The sequence below is a fragment of the Caloenas nicobarica genome, chromosome 1 (assembly GCF_036013445.1).
Source record: "Caloenas nicobarica isolate bCalNic1 chromosome 1, bCalNic1.hap1, whole genome shotgun sequence".
Classification (NCBI taxonomy): Eukaryota; Metazoa; Chordata; class Aves; order Columbiformes; family Columbidae; genus Caloenas; species Caloenas nicobarica.
In genome coordinates this window covers 126,349,192-126,366,240 of record NC_088245.1, presented here as the reverse complement: position 1 = coordinate 126,366,240, position 17,049 = coordinate 126,349,192, and positions in this window count along the sequence as shown.

Here is a 17,049-nt window from a genome sequence, read left to right as displayed (position 1 = left end):
AAATTTTGTGCTAGCAACACAGTTGACAGACAGGGCAGAGATGAGCATCAAGAGTCAGGAAGCAACTGATGTCTCTTTTGACACAGACTGAGGGACAGGCATTCCCACCAAAAAGTAATGTCTCAGAAAATAAGCTACCTAATCAATCAAGTAGCTTTGGTATACTTTTGTGCAATTTCATCAGAGTACTATAAAAGCAATCATCCCTCTTCAACAGAAAAAAATCAACAAAATCTGAGATGACCTGAGTCAGCAAAATCAATATAGAGGCAGGGCAGCATAAAATAACCCTGTTAGCTGGCACACAGATTTCTGCTCTTTGAGCTCTAAAATTTCTTTTACACTGATCAGCAAAAGAATCACAGAATGTTAGAGATTGGAAGGGACCTCAAAAGATCATCTAGTCCAATCCCCCTGCCGGAGCAGGAACACCTAGGTGAGGTTACACAGGAAGGCGTCCAGGTGGGTTTTGAATGTCTCCAGAGAAGGAGAATCCACAACCTCCCTGGGCAGCCTGTTCCAGTGTTCCGTCACCCTCACTGAGAAGAAGTTTCTTCTCAAACTTAAGTGGAACCTCCTGTGTTCCAGTTTATACCCATTGCCCCTTGTCTTATCATTGGTTGTCACAGAGAAGAGCCTGGCTCCACCCTCGTGACACCCACCCTTTATATATTTATAAACATTGATGAGGTCACCCCTCAGTCTCCTCTTCTCCAAGCTAAAGAGCCCCAGCTCCCTCAGCCTTTCCTCATAAGGGAGATGCTCCACTCCCTTAATCATCTTTGTGGCCCTGCGCTGGACTCTCTCCAGCAGTTCCCTGTCCTTCTTGAACTGAGGGACCCAGAACTGGACACAATATTCCAGATGCAGTCTCACCAGGGCAGAGTAGAAGGGAAGCAGAACCTCTCTCGACCTACTAACAACATCCCTTCTAATACACAGCAGGATGCCATTGGCCTTGGCCACAAGGGCACAGTGCTGGCTCATGGTCATCCTGCTGTCCACCAAGGCTCCCCACATCCCTTTCCCCTGCACTGCTCTCTAACAGTGACGGACTTACACTGGAACTTATACTGGAACCTGGGGTTGTCCCTGCCCAGTTGCAAGACTCTACACTTGCCCTTAAGAGTGTCTGTGTCATTCTGTGTCTGAAAGTGATTTCTCTCATGGCAATTGCACCACAGTACATGCAGTGTAGTCAGTTCATCTCACCACCAAAGGTGGCCATGGGGGACCTCCACAACAACAGCTCTCTCTTACTGCTTCCAGGGCTCAAGAAAAGGAAAGCTGCATCTCACCACTGTTAACGTTCAATTTTTCTACTGGGTATAGCACAGAGATGGGTGATGGATTTACACTTGCAAAGGATATCTTGATAATCAAAGTCAGTGAATGAACATCCATGCTAGTGGACAGCTAGACTTTTTACAAACTCAGGTAAGAGCACTCAAAAGGCCCTGTTAATACATTTCAGAATAAATCACAGAGAAGAGTAATTATAGGCTAAATTTCTGTTCCTCCCTACCTCCATGACACTTTACTTGTGGCATACCACAAAATACATTTCTGCCTCCCATTCTATTCAAAATAAACCATAAAAGGCTGCAGATTTCATAAGTCTGCAACACAGCTTTAGAGATTTTGAGGTCATGAGGTCCTTGATTTAGCAAACCCTTCTTGCAAAATTCAGACCACAGAAATTCGACAGTTCTTAATACTGAGTGTGTTGAATTAAATGTCTCTTTTAGGAAGTTGTTTAAGTTAGGTAAGTCAGAGATGGTACTCAACAGAAAAAAAAAAAAAAAAGGATTAATTTTCCTCTCAGCTAAAAAAGTTACACGAGCTAGAAAGAAATTCCACTAAAGTTCGCTTGACCTCAGAGGGATTAATCCAGATTTACAACAGTAGAAGGATTGCAGAGCCTAGAAAGAAGCCCTGCGGGCAAGTTTTTATGTATCATAGTTGCCTTTAATAGCTATGTGACTAGCCCTAGTCTGGAGCAGATACAACTGGATTTTCCTTAACTAGGCATGGAAAGGATGGTAATTTATAATACAGTACTCTACACTGGCATGAGATACTTTCATACACACCTGGTTACCACAGATCAGCTGATGCAAAGTGACTTCATTGTGGATTTTAGTACCTTGCTAGGTGCTTGTTCCTTTTTTCTCTGTTGCAGTCATTACTCAGCACAGCCAAAAATTACCCTGGAATCTGTTCTTTTTTCAGAACAGATCCGGGTTTGATAGAAGTTTGTCTTCAAGATACTTTAAAAATACCTTTATGTTTTTATTTTTCCGCTAACAGACAGTATTACAGAGCAAGAGCTACACAGATATCTTACATAATAATGTCTAGCTTTTGGAAGATCAAAGTGTGGTTTAGATAAAGGTACGCTTTCACTGCTATGTATTTGAGGAAAGCTGCCAAGACAAAATTGAGGTGATATTCTGAGATTGGTATTTCATTCTGTGAGTAGCAGCTGCAGCTTGTACAATGGCATAGCTATGTAAAGCACACACAGAAAATATGACTTCTAGAATGCCTAAAAGCCTCTGAAATCAGGATTTCCAGAACGAAGTCATTTTCCTAGATCACTAAAATCTAGTAACATCTTTAATTTAAAACATTTTATAAATCAACATGGTTTTTCTGCTGTGGGTGGCAAGTCTATAGATGGCAGAGGCAGGACAAACTAGGGAATAACTAAAATTTTTATTCATGTCAACATATATCTTTATCATATATATCTTTATATATCTTTATAATCTATCTTTATCATATATCTTATCATTATATAATATATGTTTTGCCCTTCCCCAAAAAATAGTTAGCAGGCTACTAAATGTATATAGCATCTGAGGGCACCACAGTGATTAATTTTATCCTCTCTAGTGCCTTTGAAGTTGAAATAAATGGGTTGTCCAAGGTCATTTAAAAGGCTGTGGTTGAACTGGGAAAAAAAGTCAGATTTTTTGGTGTCTAGACCTCTGCTCGATTTCTGTAATAAACCTTGATAGTAAGAGGATACAAGAAAAAAGCTGTTTAGAAGACGGTTACTTTCAGAGAGAGAAAGCCAGGAGAATGAGAAAGTAATTTCTCCAAATGAGATGATTTTAAGGCCAGTCGGCATGCATTTTATTGAGTTCCCAATTATTCTATGCTCTTGAAAAAAGTAGATAAATTTATAAATAGTTTTAAATTTTAATATTTATGATAAAAAAGATGGTAAGTCCTCTCTATACATTGATGAACAGTTTTTCCCCATAGTTGCCAGGTTTGCTGCAGTGAAATTACCTATCACCTACTTTGAGAAGAATGGAAGGCATCAGACTGTAACATAAGCAGAAAAAGTTGAAAAAGTTTTTACTAAATTTCTGTGAACAGATCAATTTTTCTGAGAAGTAAGATTTATGCTTCTTTTGCTTTTGAATGTGACACAACCTCTTGGGCTATATTCCTGTCAATTTGTCTCATTTTTTACTTTTATATGTTTTCCGTAATTCCAATAGCAGTAAAAAGTATAAAATTAATATTTCTTTTCCAGGAAAGATTATAAAAAGTAATAAAACCAGCTAATAAAATCCAAAGCTAACTCATCTAACCATACAAATTATAAAAAAAAAAAATATTATCCTTCCTATATGTTTGCATTTTCTCATTTTTGATGATACAACTTTAAATATTTTAGGTCCTTGAAGAACTTCGTAAACAGGTTGATGCTAACACAGACCCACCATCAGTGAAGGAGGAGTTGGTTAGGGAACTTTTACAGGAGCTTGACCCCTACAAATTGATGGCCCTGACAATATCCACCTGAGGGTGCTAAGAGAGTTGACTGCGTTCAGTTTTGGTCCTCACTACACAATAAAAATGTCGACAGGCTGGAGAGGTACACAAAGGTGATCAAAAGACTGGGATACCACCGTATGAGAAAAGGCTGAGAGAACTGGATTTGTTCAGCCTTGAGAAAAGAGGACTTAGGAGACACCTTAACACCAAGTTCCAGTATTTAAAGGGTGGCTACAAAAAAGATGGAGACTCCCTTTTTACAAGGAGTCTCATAGAAAAGACAAGGGGTAATGGGTAAAAGTTGCTCCTGGGAGATTCTGATTGGACACAAAAGGAAAATTTTTCACAATGAAAGCAGTCAACCACTGGAACAATCTCCCCAGGGAAGTGGTGGATTCCCCAACACTGGACACTTTTAAGATTCAGCTGGACAGGGTGCTGGGCCATCTTGTCTAGACCGTGCTTTTGCCAAGAAAGGTTGGACCAGATGATCCTTGAAGTCCCTTCCAATCTGGTATTCTAAGATTCTATGATTACATTATTTATTTTAATGTATGGGATTTGTTTGTTTGTTTGTTTCCCAAGCTATTAAGATTTCAATTCAAAGACTAACCAGAATCCAATCAGAAATGTTTCATTGGCTTTAATGCATTTTATGTCAGCCATCAAATCTTCTTTCATTTTTAGATATTTTAAAATAAAATCTCTATACAAGTAGTTCTATATAATACATATAATTGTATAAGTAGGCATTCCAAAAGTGATATGAAATGTGTTTACAGCACCTACAGTTAAACAGAAGGAAAAATAGGTTTTATGAAAAATTTTGAGGGAGTCCAATTACAACTTTCTAAGAAAATATTTTTCATGACAGTAGATATTTGCAGATGAATGAACTATTCTCTCTTACCTGCGAATTTTTTAAAATTTATTTTGAAGATAAAAAACACACATGACATTCAGTTAAAATAAATCAAGAGGAAGCACTAACTTAAAAGAAAGCTGCAAGCCTTATAATGAAGGTTTTATTCTGTAACCTGTATGAACACACCATAGCAGAGCTGAGAAAGAGATAGTTATCTCACTATTGCTCCAGTAATATTAGAATCTTTTGTTTGTTTGTTTTACTTTTGTTTATTGAGATATGTGATTACAATGTATAGGCCATGATTCTGCAATCTTGTATTTACTCATTTACTTTATGTCTTTGAGTAAACTGCAATTTAAAGTTTGAATTAACTAATAATCAACCCTGTGAAATATTTACCTTCTAAAAATCCCAGGTAACACAAACTATATTTTGGAATGAATTAAATAAATTGTATTAAATCCTGAAACAGAATCTATGTTACCACTAAGTTAATTAAATCAAATATAATCTTTTCATTCTAAATCAATAGTAAAATCTGAGACATGTACTTGCAAAATTGGAATTATAATTACTAATTCTGATTTCCATATCTGTATAATCATTACTTACTCTGTGAAGATATGAATTGTAAAACTGTATTATGAAGTGAATTGGTTCCCATTTCAAAAACTTTCAGATTTATAAAAGATGAAGTATTTACTCTGCTGCCTTTTTTCTTCTGAAAAATGCTGTGAAAAAGTATTATAAGAGAACTATCTAACCTAATCCAGGGATTTGTTTTTTCTCTACTCTCCAGCCAGAAAAATTCACATTGGTCAGAAAGGATGAGCATAGTTCAGTTTAATTGTTTACAGCACTTGGTAATTGCTTGACTTCTTGATTGCTTTAAACAAATATTGTCACTTGGATTGTCCTCTCTTTTCATCCATTTTTTCATCACCAGAAGCAATTGAGAATAATTTTTGAGCCAGACTTCTCTATTGTCTATCTCTGCTTCAACCCTAATTATTCAAATGAGACATTATTTAGACACATTTCACTACATTTTGCTACCCGTTAAAATGGAGAATAATAAGGCACTTACAAGGTTCTCTTTTCTAAAGCTATTTGAAATATATTTTAAAAAGTAGGTAAGGCTTTTGTGCTATTTCAGTCCTGACATGTCACTTCAAGTGTCATTTTCCATAGCAAATCATTCAGGTCTGTTTCAGTAGTTGTAGTTCCTTTGACAGCAGCAGGTCGAGAGCTGACATGAGCCCCAAATATCAAACAATGAGCAGAAAGTACGCTGAGTTCACCTCAATCATGTCAAAAGTAGAAATAAAGAAACAGGAAACTGAAATTAGTATGTTTTCAAACAAATATCAGAGCAAGTTTTCTGAGAATTTGTCAATTTCTCAAATTCTCTTTCTTGAATATTTTCATATAAGTGGATTTTATTTTAGACTCAAAAATAATCAGATTTTTGTGGTTTCCAGGTTCATTTATTTATTTTCAGCATTTCATTAACATCTATGTTCTTTAAGATACTCTCTGTCCAAACTTTTGTTTTTATCTTTTCATATCTATATGTCCTAGGATTGAGCCTTATTACTTTAGTTTTACAAAAATGAAGATATTAATCATATTAGTAGTGGGAGTAAAGGTTTACAAGACAATATATTGGCCTGCAAATGTTTTTTTAATCCAAATGTCAGCTAAGTGCACCAGTGTTCCTGCAGTTGGAAACAAAGGCAGAAATAAAAAAGAGAACAGAAGAATACATAAATAATATACTAAACATTAGTCAAGGCAAGCACAGATTAAGCAGTTCATTTTTCATACATAGATGGCTTTTTTTTCCTTCCTGGTGAAAAAACAAAATAATTTAGCACTTTACTTTGGTACTTCAAAACGTCATCAAATACCATGCATCACTACTTCAAGAAAATGGAAATATAAATAACATTTTCAGTAATGCTTTCAAAAATAAATCTGCTCTTGGCCTAAAATAATTCTAGTAAAAAAAAAAAAAAATAGCAGTAGTGTGGAAGAAGTTTTCAGGACCAGGAAGTTATTATACCTGTTAGCTTTACTTCAAATTTTTGAATGGTTCAATTTTTCAACTGTTTAAAAATGTACTCCTATGGAATAGTGCTATAAATTTAATAATTTAAAAAAAACCCCACTATTGAGACACATAAAAATATCAAAGTACTCAAACAAAACTATAGTAGCCAATACAAAGCAAAATTCATTCTAATGGTGAAAACCTTCTTGCAGTTATTCCAAATGTATACTGCTGGAAATCAACTGGCCTTGACAGAGTAGCTGCATCATATAGAACAGAATTTGGCTGTCCTTGGATTTATTTTATTGCAAGTTTTCTGCAACAGTTCTATACTTATGCATCTGGGATGACATCACGCAATGTTCCCAAATGTCAACATAATAACTTTAGAAGTTTCATTTGTATCACTGACTTTCATCACTGGAGTTACTCACGTAATTAAATACTTTGCAAGAAGGTGGCTTTCAAGATTCAAGAAGCCAGTGCAATATTCATGCCATCTTTTTAACATGGAAAATTTCCATGTATCTGCATAGTGCAGTGTTTTACTTAGGCTGAATAAGAAAACTACAAATGCCTTAGTATCACGCAATATTTTGGACCTTTTATAATGTGTGTTGGATTGTTACACTTAATTAATTATTTTCTTCAGGTTCTTAATGTTGAGGCAATAAACCTGTCAGGTGTGCAAAAATAAGGTTAAGGCTTGAAAGATGCATTCTGGAGAAACTAGAATATGTGGGTTTTGTTGTTGTTGTTTGGTGGTTGTTGGTTTTGTTGTTGGTGGTGGTTTTTTGGTCTTTATTAAAATTGCTTCAGTTGTGCAAGAATTAATGAACAATACTGGCATGATGTTTAGCAATGTTGAAACTTAGCACATCTTTTACTGTTCTGTTCAGGCTTTTCTGTGAGACAGTTGTTGCCTCTAATGATCCAGTTTGGTACTATTTAATGCTAAATCACTTTCATGAACTAATGATTCTGTATGAAAATCCAGCCTTATCAATAGTAAATAAACCTCCAGCTATATGTCTAATTACAAGTAAAAGTTCCTTTCCCTTGCCTAGGAAACTGATAGACAAGAAAGAGCGTTCCATCAATAGGACTACAGATGGTCATACAACTACTCATGCAGTTTATCTTTTGTGGCCATCTGCATATATATTTCTATTATCACATACTAAAGTTGTGTGTAAATGGGATGTGGACATCATAAATAACAAACTTTTAAACAGCTAGCAGTAGTAGCACGTGTCCCAAAATAATATGCACATCATGCAATCCCAGCACAACCACCTTATTATCATCATATTGGCTTTCTGACCGTCTACTATCTGTCTTCCCACTCTCTTAAAGACCATTAGTATAGAAGGTATCTTCCATCCTACTTTATAAGTTCTCTGTGTTGCAACATACATGTTCAAGCAACTCCCCCATGGTAATATATAGGTCAGAGTGGAAAAGCATGGTTGTCCGGGAAAGCACTTCAAGGATACCCAAAGGTATGTTTTCAGTCTGTTGCAAATCGGGTGCAATGTAATGGCAAAATAAGACAATTCATAAGCCTTTTTGAGCTGCAGTAGAGTGAAAGCACGTAAGAAAACAGGGTGTCGTGAATCTTGTGACAAAATTAAACTTAATGTGCTAAGCTGCCTACAGTAACCTGCATCTGCTCAATCTCATTTATTCCCTTCTGTGCCAGCGTTATCATCCTTCACCATAGCTATAAGCACTGACACTACAATACCCAAACCATGCAGAAAATGTACATTAGCATTGCTTACCTTGGTCTCACTTGAAAATACACACCTATATTAACCATAGTAAAAATCTTTGTCACCATGTAAAGGGAAGCAAAGCCTATTCCTTTCCATGCAGCAGTAGCTGCTTCACAGTCACACTTTACCTAGACAACAGTGGGGTTGAAAGTCCTCAATAACTTTACCAACAATACTAAAGGCACAGAAAGCACTTGCATAGATATAGACTGGAAAACACTGCAGAGAAAATATGTTTTCTTTTATTTTTTTTTCTGAAGTATTTTTCCATATACTAGAGCTCCATCTGCCTGCTAGGCAATATTTCCCCTTCTGTAATGGAAGATTTCTTTCTCTGCTTCCCTTTGGAACATCAAGCATACTGCAGCAGAAGCATTTAAATCTTAAATCTTAAACCTTAAAAATTTAAAATCTTAAAACTAGCTAGGAAAGGTTATTCTGAGGGGAATTAGTTATCAATTTAAAAATTTTAGACAAGGTACTAAGCAGCACTGAAGACATCGTAAAGCCACAAATAAGAATAAGTGCCTTTACATTTCTTGTTTCCAGAATCTTACTTAGATTTTTACCTCATATCGTATTAGTGTTGTGACTCATTTCCTACACTAGATATAAAAGAAATAGAAGACATGATGGTTTTCTTTTGAAAAGAAGCAAATTGCCAACTTCACCCTTTGTAACTTTAATTTGAATTATATTTACACAGTTCATGATAAGTACAAACACCTTTACATAGTGTGAGATCAAAGTTTCCACTGAACATAAGACAGATTCTGTTTGTGTAGGACCAGACCTAAAAGTTGGATGTTTCCGTGGCTGTGACACTGTCAGAACTCGCCCGTTTTGCCAGAGTTTACAATGACACCATAGACACCTTTGACACTTGCACAGAATGACCCAAACACCTTTTAAAACCTCACACTTTTTTACTATCAATATGACATTATCAAGACATTTATTAAAGACTTTTATTAAAGACATTTTAAAGATTTTTAATTAGAAATTTTAGGTAACTTAGTTCACAGAGAACTAAGGAAAACTTTAAGTTCAATAGGTTATTTTCTAAGATTCCAGTGACTGACATTCTCATATGCTGCATATGAGGAAGCGGAGTGATGTACTAGAACTGTCAAACATGTCCACTAGCAGAGGAAAGAAATAAAAACATTTTGATCACCACTGTAAGTAAAAGTATCTGTGCAAATACCAGTGTATATCTTGCAGCCTATGTCATTTAGTCTAGCTCTTAAAATGGTGAAGATGAACACATTTCTAAGGACAGTAAAAAAAATTCTTTTCCTTCAGCTTTTTATTTTCTCTATTGCAATCTGCAAAATAGCTCAGGCCCCTATTCTTCATAGGGAAACTATTTCTCATATATATCAGAATGCATAAGCTTGCTTTGGTTAAGAAAAAAAGGAAGGATGTTTAGAGAGAAAGTACTGCATGACAATAAAAAAATATACCACATTTGAAATCAGTCTCAGTGCAATTTGGAAGAAAAGACCATCACCACCTCAGGCAAAGAACTACTGAAGACACAATATGTATCTGAAATTAATTAAAAAAAAAAAGTCAGAGAAGTGATCAAATATAAATTTCCTTGGCAGAAAAACTGCTGCTGAGATATAAAGGCCCTTGGTTAAATAGGAATATTTTTTTAAATTTAGTTGTCATGGTTTTCATCTCTCCTTTCCCTAACTTCAGTGGAGAGTGTTCTTTCAACAGATAATGAGAAGGCAAAGCCCAGTCCCATGGGCTTGTATCAGCCATCTCACCACCCTACAGGCATCGCAGCCTGGATGTCTCTGTTCTTGTCCTGGGGCTGGCGGCAGAAGCCGGCGCAGCACAGGATGATGCTTACCCTGATGAAGGGGGCCCAAGCACTGAGCGTCACTCTCCAATGACCCCTGGCTGGAGCATGCTTTCTGGTTGAGAGGAGACTTCCTCACATGGAAGGCTGTTGTGAAACGGACCTTTGCAAAGAGTTGTGTGAATACTGATTCAAGCACTACCTTAGGAATTTGCACCACCAACAAACATGGACAGTATCTCACATAGCCTTTCAAATTATTTTCCTCCTCCAAATAGTATTGCCCTTGTCTTGCTTTTCTCTCTTCTTCTCCTCCAACCCCCAGCATTCCTCATGCAGACAGATATCTCTTGCTGAAATAGTGACACCTGCTGTTTATACCTCTGACTGGCTGGATAAAGATGGGAAGTCGGACATCAGCAGACAAGTTGGGATGGGAAGTCTTAATCTCTCTTCAAATGAAATGAGAGGGGAGATCCCTGCAGTACCTCCAAGGGTAGCAGCTGAGTGAAGAGGAGAGTTAACTTGTCAGAAGACCGCTAAGCCATTACAGTATGACTGTGTGCACTGTAGAGATACCATGCTGGGACATCCTGAGCACTAGAGCCTCTGCCTACTCATCTGTAAAGGAAGAAAAACAGCAGTTACTTTGCTCATGAGACATTTGTTACATGGAAGCAGGCTACCCACACAACATAAACAATACAGGTAGGTTCTTTGGAATAAGTTGCACTGCAGCTGACGAAGAAATAAATACTGAAATGGGGCTGGATCCTCAGTCTGCCCAATGCTTGCAGTATATTCTCTTTGCTGCAGCGAACAGAAATCCCCCGTGTTCCAGACTGCTCTCTGGGGCTGGGACACACCAGCCTTTAAGTACATGTCTGGAAGTGGAATCAACTGACCTGACGACCAAACCAGTGAGTGGCCCAGCTTTGGACCAGCATCAGAACCTTACAGAGAGGAAATCGCCAGTGAATTCAGATCGGGAGACAAAATGAACCATGGCTCAGTACCACTTTGGAGCAAAAAGGGAAAGATCATTTAACAGCAGGATAATGAGGCCCTTAGGCTTCCTTTTGCCTGTCAGTAGGTGATGGCACCTCTCAGCATGGGTAGCTTCAGCTGAGTAGCAGAGGATATGTAAGTTGACAATATTCTTTGCTCAAAAAAACAGACTTCAAGACAGGTCGGTACCTCAGGAAATTCCCGCCTGACTCCTGATAGTATAGTTTCTCTACTTATTGTAATCTGCATATATACCATCTGGATCGCAGTGCCATGTGGACCCTGACATTTCCAGGTGACAAGGCAGAGAGCGCAGAAGGAGGGACAGAGCATTGTGCAGGCAAACAGCAGAAGAGATTCTCCATGAGTGGCAAAGGGAAGAAGGGAGACAGAGAAAATGTGGAGGAGCCACTTGATTTCATGGAAAGCATGTGTCAAAGCTGTTGAAATTCTGATTTGGAGCTGTGCACAAACTCTGCACATTGAGCCTATTTAAATATATGACATTTTTACTATTGCCCTCAGTCTCTTTCCTATTGTTTTACAATTAATTGTTGTTTTCTTGTCTTTAATTAAACTGTAAGCTGCTTAGGGCATCATCATGACTACTCCTATTTATACAATGTTTGGCACATGGACTTTGTGTCATTGCCAAATGTGGAGAGAAAAAAAAAATAAAAATAAGACAGCAAACTATTATAAACTAAGCTCTAACTCAGAAGGCTATTCTTCTAGACTATATAAACTTTGGGTATCCAGCTCTGGAAAAGTAAAAGCAGAGAAACCAGTGGAAAAACAATCAATAGAGAAAAAAAAATATAACAATGTATACACATGCCCAGGGAAATGGAAATACAAGCAGGCAAGAACAGCCACATGAGAGAGCCCAGCCTTGGAGCAGTAAGGCAGCACAATGTATGCAGGTGTCTTATGAAAGGAAGCCAAGTAATTACTATGCCTTAGAATAAAACAAAACCAAACAGTCCCTGCAAGTCTGTTCCCCTGGATTCTGCCAGGGAGCAGGTTCTAGAGTTTAAGGAGTGATCCCTGTACTTCAGAGCATTTTGAATCTTCAGGTAGGGTATGGGACTTATATCACGTACGGACCTTCACTTCCCAGAGGAGAGCCACATGTAAAATTGGCATAAAATTACACAGATGAGATCAGAATCAACCCATGTAATTTCCTATGTTGTTGCTAGGCTTTTTCCTCAATAGTATCATTCCACTGTCATCCACCCTCAAGTAGTGCTAATAAGAAGGTATCTTGTAGCACAAAAATAGGCTTCCACGTACTTTTACCTTGACAGATTTTATCGAGCTATTTGAATTTATGTCATGGTGAAATAGACAAAAAAATTTTATCTAGCTGAGCATTCATTGCAGACAAGGCTCTAATTTACTCTTTCAAAATCCTCTTAAATTCTTATCATCTTATCATCTTATCATCCAGTTATACAAATCTTGGTTCCACTCCAGCCACATCCATATTGTGTTTTGTAGAGCTGACCTCTGCACTGTCAGCATTTTTATCTTCTCACTGCTCTTGTTAGAAGAGGACATGAGGATACCGAAAGATGAAAAAATACATCTTGCACAGGAAAAAAAAAAACCACAACAAAAAACACACACACAAAAAACACACACACAAAAAACCTTCCAAGTAGGGCCAAAATAGGCCATTGACATTGAAGGATGATGTTATGCAATATTATTTTCCCTAAAATTAAGACGTTTCAGTTAAAGAAAGAGAAGACTTAAAGTAAATAAATTAATACAAATAAAGACAAAAAGGCGAAAAAAGAACACCTCAAAACTCAACATCCGCAAGTCTCAGCACAGGCAGCTGCATGTGGACATTTTATACGTCTTAACTTCTTTGGTTTGTTTTGGAATATGTTACAACCCTTTCCGCAGTAGTGACCTCATCACTTAGACTTAGCAACTGCTGCTGCGATGACCGATGAGCAGCACAGAGATTGCAGGGTGAATCTAAGCATTTGACTAACAGGGTAGAGAAAGATGACATGCTCCAGAAAAGCTTTTTCCTGGACCAGAAATGGATAGTTATGGCAAACAGATGGAAGGAATCAAATCCAAAACACAGTGTGGGACCTATCTCAGATAGAGTCTCCTTCTTGCTTTTCATTTTGGCAAAACTCGAGTATCCCTGATGCCAACAGAATGTTCCTGAGCTGTGGATCTTGTCAGCAGGTTCCAAGCTGCAGCCCCCACCTATCAGGACTTAATGGACAACATAGCCCAACAGCAAATATTGACTCGAGAGAAACTTATTAAAAAAGTAACATAATAGAAAAATAAAAAACCCTATTATTCCAAAGTCAAGGGAACCCATTTTTGCCTTCCAGCTATGTGACAGACTTGGTTTTGCATTGGTCAGACCAGGCAGCTGTCTTAATGCTCTTAAAATCTGCAGATGGGAAAGAAAATGAACTCTGAATAAGGCTATGCCCTGTTGTTAATCTCCCTAAATCAAAGGATGGAAACAGGACTCTATTTCTCTGTCTGACAACAGCATGACAACATCACAAGCGAAAAAAGGGAAGACCCAGAGCCCCACAGAGAATTGCTAACAGAGGTATGGGTCAAATAGGCAGGAACCAAAACTATCTGTACAGCAGCTGGTGTCTGAAGGACCCAGTCCTGCACTTATGAGAAGACTTTGGTTATTTAATACCTGTTCTCTAGAAAGGAATCATCACCTTTTAACAGCCTGCTAAAAACGAAAAATAAAAACTAGGAAAGAAAACAGAAGGGAGGGAATGAATGTAATGAAATAGCACAATCTCAAGCTGAAGTCATCCTGTGTGGCCTGTCTTCTTTTGTGTGAGTCAGGAAGAGAAACCATCACACAGAAAAATGTCATTGATATTAATAGTCATGAGGAGAGTAACACAAAACATTCACAGTGAAGACATTTGAAATTTACAGTCTTTGAGTGTGCCAGAAACTACCGCCCTTTTCGATCTGCCATCTCTGCTCTTGTGTGAGCATCCCCCAATCTGTTTCAGCAAAACCAAACTGGGTTGCCTTGAACAGATGGAGAAGCTCTTTGCCAGCCCACCCCACTTTGAATGAAATGTCTTTGGGCACGACTGCATGAGCAGCTGTGCCAGCAGTCCAGAAAGGACTGCAACCTTTGAGGAGGAGAAGTGATAACAAGCAGCTTGAGAAGGAAACCTCTTTAGCACAGATGTGTACTGACTCACAGCACATATGACTGCAACCAGAACCAACAATTTTTTTCCTTTCCAATCCACTATTCCTGAATAGCTATTTTGCTCTTCTTTTTGGCTGTTCCTATCTGCACTGAGCCTGAATGCTTGTCTGCCTCAGCCATAAAATGGAGGCATTAAGAGCGCTTTCTTTTTCCTTTTACTTTGCTCTGAAAGCAGCACTCATCTTAAAATATATCAAATCGTGTCTGTATGCAGTATTTACAGCTTTCTGTCATCTCCAACCAGAGACCCCTCCTGGCCTGGAGGGCTGTGTCAGAAGTTGCAGTCTTTTCTCTCTTAGTTCTGGTTTTATCCAGCGTTTGTCCTGTGTCAAATGCATTTGCAGCCACCAAAATAGGAAGCAAACCCTACCTCTCCTTGCACGTTATTAGACTGGAGAAACTGCCCTGAAAACAGATGTGTCCCTGGCTGCCATGGAGGCCTGCACCAGGTGTAATCTCCAGAGCCTGGCTAGGGATTACCTCAGGAGATGCCTGCTTCAAAGCCCTCCTCCAGGCTGAGGATGCGAGTGCCACTGAATCCACACACCTTCTGCTGCAGCAAGCTGTGGTTGAACTTTGACTAACATAGCGGGCTACATAAGATGCCCGTTTCTGAACCATCAAAGAACTTTGTCTGGCTTTCTCCTACTTTTTTATTCAGGGTAATTCTGAGCCTGTGGAAGAGCCTTGAATTAGGCACAGGGTGATTTCTATTTATTTTAGATGACCTTTAGTGACTTCTGTCTGGTCCACATCCTTTCAGGAGTGGGGTGGTGCTTAAAAATGGGGCAGTCTTAGTCATGCTCAGAGACTTGGACACTAAGGTCCTCCTAAATTCTCCTTTAGTCACTGTAAATTGCTATAAGTTTTTCTGTGCTGGGGTCTGTTTCTGGCTTTGTCTTTTTATACTGTGAGAACAATGGAGTTCAGATATGGGGAAAGGCCTGCAGGGACTACTGGAATACAAATGATGCATTAGCACAACATGCCATTTGGAGTGTGAAAACCATTGTATAAAGTCCTAACAGCTGCATTTCTTTGCTCTTCTGGCAAATAAAACTGATTTGCAAATACAGAAAGTGGATGCATGTGCACCTGAAGCAAAATCATCTCCCAGCCCAAGAGACATCTAGTGCAAACTGCTGTGTGGAGTATGCCAAGTCCCCATTCTGAGTGTGTTGAACTGCTTTTCCCACATACCTCCCTCAGGCAATAAGGAAGTCAGATGCCAGGATTTTTGCTACTTTGGCATTACACAAAAGGCCTGTGGGGTGGGTACAATTGAATTTAGGCTGGGCAGGGAGGCAGGACTGAGCAGCATGAGTCTCAAGCAAACAATAGCAACAGCAGGATCAAAACAGCAGGCAGAAAGTATATGCACAATTACCAAAACAAAATATCTGGAGTTACATGGTCATTACATCCTCAGCCGTGTCCCCAAGCAGGATCCCACTGTTGTTAACGTAACCACTACTGAATCAGGCATGTATTTCACACAGTGCAATGCGTATTAGTCAAAAAGGAAGGTGAAAAGCAGAAGGATTAACCTAAGGCAATAAATTCCAGTCAATTCCTTCAGGTTAATAGGGCATTAAACCAGCCCATGTCCAGACTTTGTCACGTAACAAAGGCACAAGCATTAATGCACAGAAGCAACACGACAGAAATTCAGGACAGTTGACAGCAACAGAATATTGTGCAGAAGAAAGCACAATCTCATTTGAATCATAAGTGCCCAAATGAGAAACACTGGCGGAAAAAGTCATCTAATTTGTACAGAAACTTGCCAACTTAATCTTCCATTTTAGAGGGGAAGAGGTAGAGGGTATAAAAATGGTTTCTACTCTCTGTCTTGATTGAATAGGACATAAACATGAGAGCTAGTTGGAAAACAGCTAATTTGTTCTGGGAAAATTTCAGGAAGAAAAAAAAAAAGTATTGTACAATGTTCAATTGAAAATATTTTTCCCTTCATTTGTCAGTGTTCATAAGAAAAGCGCTTCCAGTTTTAAAGCTTCTGAATGGCACCTGCTCTGTTTGGAGTCCGAATTTTGCTCTACCTTTTTCAAATTGGCATTGAGGAGAGAGGGAGAGAGAAGGATCAAAATGAAAATATGACAAGTAAAAATGGGACGTATAGTTTTTGCAAAACTGTGAATAATTTTGTCAGAAAGGACTTAAGATAGAGAGTATACTGTGCTGGAGGGGAAAGCCCTGACCTATACTGTTGACCACAGCTCTAACAGTGAATCAGGAGCATTTCATATGGTTATCAGAATTTGTTTTAAACCATTTTACCAGTCCTAGCACACCCAGGCATTAGCATGCAGAACTGACTGCATCCTTTGCGATTTAGCTGGTGCTGGCATTCAACACTGCAACACAAGAAGACAAAAAAAGGATCCAGAAAAGTCATCTAATTTTTGTAACTAGACAAACGTTTTGCTAAAATCCGTTCTTCTGGGCCAGAGTTTTGTGCTGCAGACAGAAATA